This window comes from Berghia stephanieae, chromosome 2, assembly GCF_034508935.2.
Source record: "Berghia stephanieae isolate SIO BIC M18660-M18661 chromosome 2, UCSD_Bste_1.3, whole genome shotgun sequence".
In the NCBI taxonomy this organism is placed as follows: Eukaryota; Metazoa; Mollusca; class Gastropoda; order Nudibranchia; family Aeolidiidae; genus Berghia; species Berghia stephanieae.
In genome coordinates this window covers 27,598,016-27,607,739 of record NC_088361.1, presented here as the reverse complement: position 1 = coordinate 27,607,739, position 9,724 = coordinate 27,598,016, and the positions used below count along the sequence as shown (strand labels likewise).

The 9,724-nt window shown below is 35.8% G+C and overlaps 1 non-coding gene across 1 annotated transcript; it reads right to left on the bottom strand.

Moving 5' to 3' along the window:
• Positions 1 to 34: 34 nt before the first annotated feature.
• Positions 35 to 153, bottom strand: LOC144966805 (5S ribosomal RNA). Its single transcript, XR_013644283.1, has one exon. It is a non-coding gene; the product is annotated as a 5S ribosomal RNA (ribosomal RNA).
• Between the last annotated feature and the right edge of the window lie 9,571 nt (positions 154 to 9,724).

The window sequence follows — 9,724 nt, the reverse complement described above, 5'->3', positions numbered from 1 at the left end:
TGTAATAAAATTGTCAAATAGATAAAAAAAATTTTGCCTACAACACGTGGGGTTCCCAAGCGGTCACCCATCTAAGTACTAACCACGCCTGACGTTGCTTGACTTCGGTGATCGGACGAGAACCAGTATTTTCAACGTAGTATGGTCGTAGACCACTAATGTCGAAAATAGAATTTAATATAATATTAAAACACTCTTGCTAATTTATATAATGATGAAGATAGTTTAGAAATGTATAATATTGGGTACTACCGCAAACACCATATTGGGTACTACCGCAAACTCGGGGACCCAAATGATTTTGGGGCTTTGGGAGGGTGGAAACTTTTTTTTTTTTTTTTTAAAAAGTCTAGTAAGGGGTTTGGGAGGGGAGAGACTTTAAGAAAAATTTTTTAAAAGTTTCCCCCTTCCCAAACCCCCAAAATTATTTTAAAATAAAGTTTCCCCCCTCCCAAAAACCTAATATTGTTAGTTGAAATAGCGTGTTGTATTCGTCTGTTGCACAATTTGTCGTGACTGGAGAATTTATTACTATTTTTTGTTCCGCAATTTCGGTTTCAAACTTTGTGAACTTAGAATTTATCACATGACTGACAACATTCATAATGGCGGCATGGAAACACTTCACAGTAAGCGAGGACGAGAGACGCATAGGGCAAAAACCACCTTTACGTTCTCTCTGTAAGACTGTAAAGCACTGTAAGGGCATGTCCACCGAAGGTGAAAGGTCTTGTCCGAAGTCGAGCAATGTCGGACGTGTTGTAGGACTTTTTTAGGTTACACCACCACAGAGTCACGAAACACAGGAGATGGCACTCGGGCTTTTGAGACCTGCCAAATTCAAATTCCCCCGTGCGGTGTCCGGGGTCCCTCAACAGAGAGAGGGAGACCTTCCGAAAACTCCTACATCCCCAGTATTCTTTTTTAAAATAATGTTCTAGTAGGGGGTTTGGGAGGGGTAAACCTTTTTTTTTTAAGTTTCCCCCCTCCCAAACCACCTACTAGAACATTATATATATATATATATATATATATATATATATATATATATATATATATATATATATATATATATTTTTATATTTATATTTATATTTATATATATATATATATATATATATATATATATATATATATATATATATATATATATATATATATATATATATATATATATAAATTAAAAAAAAAAAAAGAATACTTGGGATGTGGGAGTATGAGCTTTCGGAAGGCCTCCCCAGCGGGACGTAAAAGGCGACTAATGGTGTTTGACTCCCCTGGTTGGGGGTTGTCGAAGGGTTAACACCCTTTCCGTAAAAGTCAAACAGGCGGACAAATCAAACTTTTTTTTTTTAATTTAGCTTGGACGACCGAAGAGTTTCTTTAATGACAGAATTTATGAAGGACAACAAAGCCGAAAGGACTCTGCTGACCCGATGACGTCTTCGCCAAACAAGCAGCTTTTAATTGCGTCGTGGAACGTTCGCACCATGTAATGTATGAAGCAAGGAAAAGCTCTCAAGTTGTGACAGAGATGAGAAGATACAGGCTGCATATACTTGGAGTAAGCGAAACCCACTGGCAGGGACGGCTGGTAATAATGGGCAGGGTGGGCAAATACCAGCCTGTTTTTTTCAAGTTATATGCTGTATTACCAGGTCTGAAATAATCAAATTTAAATTAGATAATTTCAAAAGTTACTACTTAAACTTTATACTTCGTACTGAAATCAATTTGTGTGTATTTTTGATAGATTGAGAATCACCATGCATCCCGTAATGCATAAACCAGGATACGCTCCTGTTCTTTTTTTATCACCCCCCCCCCCCCCCCAACCACTCCACTCCGCCCACATCGTCATCTCATCGTCACGTCGCCTGACGGTGAACTAACTCCGATTTTTGCTGTCTGGCCTCTCCAGTACTAGGTCGGGCTAATTCAAATGAGCCCACCTTATTAACCAGTGAAAACTAAATAGAGATTTTGGCAAACGAACTTTTTCTTATTTATTGCCTTACTTGTGCTGGTACCATTGATGTAATGACTTTGGGAATGTTCCAGTATTGAATTAAATTTATTAATTTACTAATTTTATATCAATTTAGTATTAATTTGTGTTGTTTTTATATATTTGTTTATCCATTTAAACTTTTCTTTTTTTCTCGTTTTCTTTAGTGCTTCTCAAAACTCATTTATTTAAACTGTTTTCTTATTTGTTTTTTGTTGTTGTTGTTGTTTTGGGTTTTTTTTTGTTTTGTTTTTTAACAAATTAATTTGTTAGTTCTTTTTTTTTTTAATTCTTAAATTAATTACCGCTGTATTTTTATTGCCAGACAAAATAATTTTGCAAAACAATGTAATTTTCTATTGTATTCCGTCTAATAAAACAAAACACTTTTATTCAAAAGTCACGACTAAATAAATATATAAAATACAACCACCATTTTGGTTTTCTCAACAATTGAATTAGTATACGAGAAATACTCTTCTGAGAAAGGAGAGAGTTGAATTCTAACTAAGTTATAGAGGAAATACGGAAGGGTGGGCAGATTCCGTACTTGCCCGTCCTGAAGCTACTACATACATAAGAAGTTGTTCGCGATGAAGAGGCGGGAAGCTCGGGGTTGGTTGGGTAAAGAGTAAAGATAACACGGTCGTTATTGTTATAGTCTAACGAATGCATGAGGAGAAATTGGTAACATTATTTTGTCTTAATTGTATTGTATGAAGTATTGGCGAAAGCCTAAGATTAAATAAACTTTGTTTTTGTTTGTCTTATTTTGACTATGGAACTGATACTGATACTTGTCATATCAGACCTGCCTACTTGAAATAGGAAAATAAAAATCGTAGTTTTCAGGGCTAATAAAATCGTAGATATTTTAACTACTCTTTAAAAAAATGACCGGAATTTCGTCTGTTTTGATAGATATCAAATTTTTAAAAACGAGAAAAAATGATTGGAAACGTAATAATGATGGTGATGGTGGTAGTGATAGTGGTAGCGGTGGTGGTAGTAGTAATGATGGTGGTGGTAGTAATGATGATGGTAATATTATTATTGTTATTATTATTATTATCATCATCATCATTATTATTATTATTATTATTATTATTATTATTATTATTATTATTATTATTATTATTATATTATTATTATTATTATTATTATTATTATTATTATTATTATTATTATATATTATTATTATTATTATTATTATTATTATTATTATTATTATTATTATTATTATTATTATTATTATTATTATTATTATTATTATTATTGTACGTATTGGTGGTATTACTATTGTTGTATTTTTTTGTGGTTATTAATGGTATCAGTTTATTGTTTGGTTCCATTTACCATTTTTTTTCCACTTTCATGTATGTGGTCATCAAATTGTATGATTTATTGTCGAAAGCCTAAGATTGAATAAACTTTGTAATATCGTATGGTAACCATCATTGTCGACGACATCGTCGTTGTCATCATAATCATCATTATCATCATCATCATCATCATCATCATCATCTTCTTCTTCATTAACAACAACAACAACAACAACAATATTAACAACAAGTACTACAATAGCAATAAAAACAATATCAACATCATCATAAAATTTCCGTCATCGTCTCCACAACTATCATTCTAACCAACAGCATCACCAAAACCACTACCATAATTACATCCTCCTCCACCACCACCACCACCGCTACCACTATTCCAACCACTACCACCACCGGCACAGTCATTCTAATCATCAAGACAGCAGTGAAATGCAATTTGAGCTCTGAATGAAACTCGAGTCATATCGCTGTTGTTGCTTCTCGATTAAAACTTTAAGGTTACTACATACTACTGAAAACCAGTAATGTAACAGAAATATTTATCTCGCCGTTGAGGGATTAAAGCAAATCTTTAATTTTTCGAGTGAACGAAATGGACTTGTATTGTCAAGGTGTTGTCGCATTATGTCTCGTCGCTTTATTTTTTAGTTGTATTCTCTTTCGTGATTCATTTTTGATTACGTTTGGAATAATTAAAATCTACTGGTATTGTCATTTCATTGTAAATGTGATATTTGTGGTTGAAATATTATTTTTTAAAGGTGAAAAAAATAATAATTTAAAAAAATTAATTAAAAAATAAATAAATAAATAAATAACTTTTAAAAAATGAAAAGATAAATCAAAAAATAAATAAATAAATAAATAAATAAAAAAACAATAAAAAAAAATTAATTAAAAAAAAAATAAATATATATATATATATATATATATATATATATATATATATATATATATATATATATATAATATATATATATATATATATATATGACCGAAGCATCTTTGCCCCACCAATGTAAATAGGCTAGAACCGCCACTGCCCACTGGATACAATCCGGACAGAAACACCTCAAGTCTGGGGAGAAAATTTTATATTCAGGGAGAGGGGATTGGATTCATTCACTGGGAGTAGGAATAATTCTAAGCAAGTTTGCCCAGAAGTCCCTGAGCGGATGGGAACAACACGGAGAAAGGATCGTCATGGCGTCCTTTACAACATGGAGCAAGAATTTCAGCTTGAACATTGTACAGATCTATGTCCCAACAAAGGACGCAACAGATGAGGACTAAGATACATTTTGTTGTCTGCTACAACAAGTCATTGATAAGTTGCCAAGGAAGGGCATCAACATATTGATGGGAGATGCCAATGCTAAAGTGGGGCAGTATGACGTAGGTTAGGAAGGTATCATGAGCCGTCATGATATGGGAGAGATGAACGACAATGGTGAGAGATTTACAAATTTTTGTGCATTCAACAGTTTGGTGATTGGAGGATCAGTGTTTCCCCATAAAAGGATACACAAGGCAACTTGGGTCTCACCAGACGGTGTGACAGAGAATCAGATCGATCATTTTTGTATCTCTCGAAGATTAAGACACTCATTAGAGGATGTGACAGTACGGAGAAGAGCAGATGTTGGATCAGACTTTTAAAATAAAATTTACCTGTAAAGCAATAATTGGTTTTCAAAAGATTTTTCTGAAACAAAAACCAATGTTCTTTTTTCAAGCTAATCTAAAAAATGTGGCTTCAAATTCCTCACAATTATATTTCTTACTTTTAGTTTTTAGCTATTAGTATTAGGCTGACCCAGAAGGTGTCAATCTTTTCAATAAAAGTAGCGTAATACCTTGACACCTAGCAGTGTACATGCCCCCACTCCCCTTCCCGTCATTAATCCTGTATATAACGACCACTTTGGCCGTTGATCTTACGTGGTCGATATAGACAGGTTTAACTGTACCATGTAAAAGGAACTTAAACTCTGCTTACAATGGTACCAAGTATGGTACATCACTCCAAGTCAAATATAGTGATTTGAAAGTAATCATTTAATGATCCCTATTTGGGAAGAGTAGAACTAAACACAAAATAAATCATTTACTGTAGCACGTTTTCCCATTCGGATTCAAAATAAGTTGCCCATTTCTCCACATTTATTGACAACAAATTCAGCTTTCTGTTGTGTTAGATATTTACCTTTGATATCAAGATCTAGAAATCCTTATTAAATTTTTATGTCAAGATCTTTTAACACCCGCACAACATTACCATGCCAAAACTGAATTGTGAACAATGGACAAGGTTGCGTGAACATTAGGAAGCTGGATATGGTGGAAAGAGGGTAGCTAATATTTTAAACGTATTCAACTGCTTGAGCACATGCGTGTTTTTTGAGTGGGTCGGTTAAAGATCTTCCAGGGCAAGGACGGCTATGCGAAAGCCAGTGCCCACTGAGAGAATTACGTATACCCTTGATACTCGTAAAAACCGACAATAAGCTCACGAAAGAGAACGGTGTTGTGGGACTGAGTAATTGGTAGAGAGAGAATAATTGAAGAAATCTGTCCCCGCTGTTTTTCGCGGCCGCAAATTTCACCCTTGGCCGCAAAAAGCCGCAAATTTTTATTTGGCTGCAAAAAGCCGCAATTTTCGCCGTTTTTAGGCTAAATTGACGATTTTTTTGTTTAAAAAAACAAAACAACAAAAGCTATGAAAAATTGTGAAAAGACGGAGACTTTCAATGCTAGCATCCAAAATTGGCATTAAATAACGGACAAACATGTCCTAGGCCTAGCCTCCCACCTCTATGGCCTAGCCTAGGCTATTGGAGATCCCAAGATTTGTTTTTCGCCTCTTTTCCCCCATGTTTTTCATTCAAAAATCCATTAGGCCCAAATTGAAATATAAAGCAATAATAATAATGCTCAAAATTGGATAGTAAGTAGAGAATACAAATTTAATGTGCCCCCATTGGAAAATGGATTTTGTTTCTCTTTCCTTGTGTGAATAGTTATTTTTTCCTCTCCTTAATTAGTTTTTCAAATTATGAATTTTTTATGCGATTGTTCACTTTGATTTCCCAAATTTTAAGAAGCTAAATAGTTAATAGAATATTTTGATTACTTCCTTCTTTTTTTTTTACTTACTTACTTACTATGGCTATTATTATTATTATTATTATTATTATTAATATTATTATTATTATTATTTCAAACCCTTCAAAGTATAAATAAATTCATGTTGACAGGTTGTGACATCAATATTCTACAAAATGCCCTATTTGTGTCAATTTTTACCGTACATGTTGTTTTAATTGTTTTGATTTTTGTAAAAATTTGGCAAATTTTGCTATTTTGATGGCAAATTTTACCATTTTTTATAGCAAATTTTGGCGTTTGAAATGGCAAAAAAACCGCGGGGACAGAGAAATTATCATTGCAAATTTCAGGGACATTTTACAGACAAAATCAAATTTCAGGAACAATACATCCCCACAGGTGTCCATATATCACATGGTCCTGCATTCACTCCCGTCCCCAGTGGTGTCCACCTCTCATAGCTCAGGATTCATTCCCCACTAGTGTCCACCTACCATAGCCTCGGGTTTACTTCCACATCCCATGGCGGTTCCACAAATACTCCTAAGTGGTGTCCACCTCTTATAGCCCAAGGTTCACTTCCCATTGGTGTCTACCTCCCATAGTCCCAAGTTCATTCCACACTACAGTCCACATCCCATAGTTTCAGGTTCACTCCCCACTGGAGTCCAAATCCTGTGGTCCCACGATCACTCCCTAATGGGGTCTATCTCCCATAGTCCAGGGTTCACACCTCCCTTAGTCCCAGATTCAGTCTTCACTGGTGTCCATATCCTAAAGTTACAAATTTACTCTCCTCTGGTGTACCAATCTCGGAGTCCTGACTTTACTCTCAATCTCAATTAGTTTCAACCATATTGGTACTAGTGTACTATAATATCCCATATTTACTCCCTACCATACACGCCAGCACGGGTTCCTCAAACACATTCGAATGTTTCGATTTTTTCCCTTATTATCATTCCATTCCTTCATCAAACACGGTTTCCTCGAATGAATTTCAAACCAGCCAACGTAAAATATGTAATTTATTAATTAAAGGGGTTTTAAAGAAATGCGCCTGGTGATATCGAATACTGATGACTTATTGTGATATTGACAGCTTCTTATGTGTGTATCGTATGCATCTATCTACACTGCATGTGTGTGTGTAAGCAGTATAATACATACGCACACACACACAGCCATTCACACACTCCATCACCGCTTCGCATAAAAGACACCTCGCTGCATATTCTTATCACTTCGCCGTTAATGCCACGTGCCACGATTTGATAATGGTTGGCTCCGACGGCAAATGACCTGTGATACAGTAATTCCCTCCCTCAACACACATACACCAACCCCTTTTAACATATCAATAAAGTAAATAATAATAAAGTTCTCCTTATTCATCTTTAAACGGAAATCTGTCTAAGGGTTTATTCCAAGGGAAGACTGGAATAACCCAAGTGTCAGCCGTAGCAGTGCCACAATTTGAGCCAGGGAAAGGCGGCTTGATGAAGACCACATAACACGGTGGATGTTCAAACGAGGTATCTTTCGGGTACGATGCAAAGACCATACAGCAGAGCTACAATTTCTCCCCACTGGTGTCCACAGCCCAAACAAAGTCCTGGGTTTGTTTTTGTGTTTTAGGGAATTACCGTGCTTGCGACACATTTAGGTCATTTCAGGCCAGTAAAAGGGAAGAAATGGGATAGTAAAAATTGAAAGCACACAAGAAAAGTAAGATAATATAGGGGAATGGTTCAAATAGGAAACAGATGTAGATTCCTAGAGCACATCATCAGTGTACACTTGGTTTGAGATCACCTAAAAGTCTCAGCCAGGCCTCATAAAACTAACACATTTGACTGTTTCCCTTTCAGCCAAAGACTCCGGAAAGTGCCTGGACAAAACCAAGTAATCCCACTCCAAGGCAAAGACAGATTTTATTTTTCAAGGGTTTTACGGCGCTTGCAACACATGAAGGTCATATCAGCGCCAGTAAAAAGGAAGAAAACGGGGATAGTAAATAGTTCAATAACAATTATAGCATTCAAAATTCAGGAAATAGTAATACAAAGGGGAATTGATTCAAATAGGAAACAGATGTAGATTACAAGAGCACACTATCAGTGTACTTAGTTTGAGATCACCTAAAAGTCTCATCCAAGCACATGTCCCCACTAAGATGAATACACTCAAATGTTTACAAATTATTATACATATAACACAAACAATTAATACAATGCGTATCAGAGAGCTGATTTACAAAAAAATATCATCTCCCAAAACAACTATACATTCGACTGTTTCCATCCCAGGCAAGGACTCCAAGGGCCAGGACTTACTTATCCGAACCAGCGACCACCTGAGCTCCAGCCCTTCGGTCGTGTGCCATGACGTAGAAGTTAGACGTCTTTTGTAGTTGTTCCAGATGACTATAAAATATGTTACTGATGCTTGGATTTGGTGGGAGGAATGTGCATCTCAGGTCTTCAAGAGGTTGGCATTCAAGCAAGTGGTGTGTTACTGTTTCATTGGGGTGTTGACATAGGGGGCAGGAAGGGGATGTGTCTTTTGTAATTTTGCTTAAATGGTTGTTGAGCGGTATGTGTTGTGTTCTTAGTTGAAAGATGATGCTTTGCTGGTGTCTTCTGAGCTTATTTAGGCAATCAGTCTTTACAGAAGTGGTCATATGGGAAAACATACATCTTCCCGTGGTGCTCATTGCCCAAACTGTTCATCCATTCTTCTCTTTTATTTGTTTCGCTGTGTCTAAGGATACTGGAATTGATGGTTGCAAAAGTGTTGAGCCGAGTCTGGCTAGTTTGTCTGCATTGTCATTTCCTGGTATATTTGAATGTCCCGGTATCCACTGGAGAGATAAGTCTACTCTCTGTGTTGTAAGGAATTCATCTAGTTGAGATCTTAAAACTATTGAACGTTGAGGAGAGTTTATCTAAATCGAGAGCTTGGAGAACCGATTTGGAGTCTGTGAAGATGACAGTGTTTTGAAGTTTTGAAGGGTTTAGCTGGAAAACAGAAGAGAGGTGTCGCATTGAGGCTTCTATTGCAACTGCCTCTGCCTCGTAGTTTGAGCAGGAGCTTCCGCAAGAATTGTGGATTTTATCACGGTATTCTACTTTACTACAAACCCATACCCAGCATTTTGTGGGCAGATCCATCTGTGTAAACATGTATCCAGTTGTCTGGGTATTCTTGTATTGTCTTCATTGCTAATGTTTGTATATCTGATTTGTTTTTATTTCTTGTTTTT